The following is a 262-nucleotide window of genomic DNA, read 5'->3' as shown; positions in this document are numbered from 1 at the left end:
TCAAGGTATTGATCTTGATCTTAATGCAACAGATAGCTCCAGTAAACCACCTCTCTCTCTCTCTCTCTCTCTCTCTCTCTCTCTCTCTCTATATATATATATATATATATATATATATATATATATATATATATATATATATATATATATATATGTTAAATGCTTCACTCCAATAGTTAATTAAACTTACCATAACACGATCGTCACTAACATTAACATGGAATAGGGGATAGGTTAGTTGATTGGATTAGTGAATGGCTTT

The sequence above is a fragment of the Portunus trituberculatus genome, chromosome 38 (assembly GCF_017591435.1).
Source record: "Portunus trituberculatus isolate SZX2019 chromosome 38, ASM1759143v1, whole genome shotgun sequence".
Lineage (NCBI taxonomy): Eukaryota > Metazoa > Arthropoda > Malacostraca > Decapoda > Portunidae > Portunus > Portunus trituberculatus.
Note: the sequence above shows the minus strand (reverse complement) of the source record.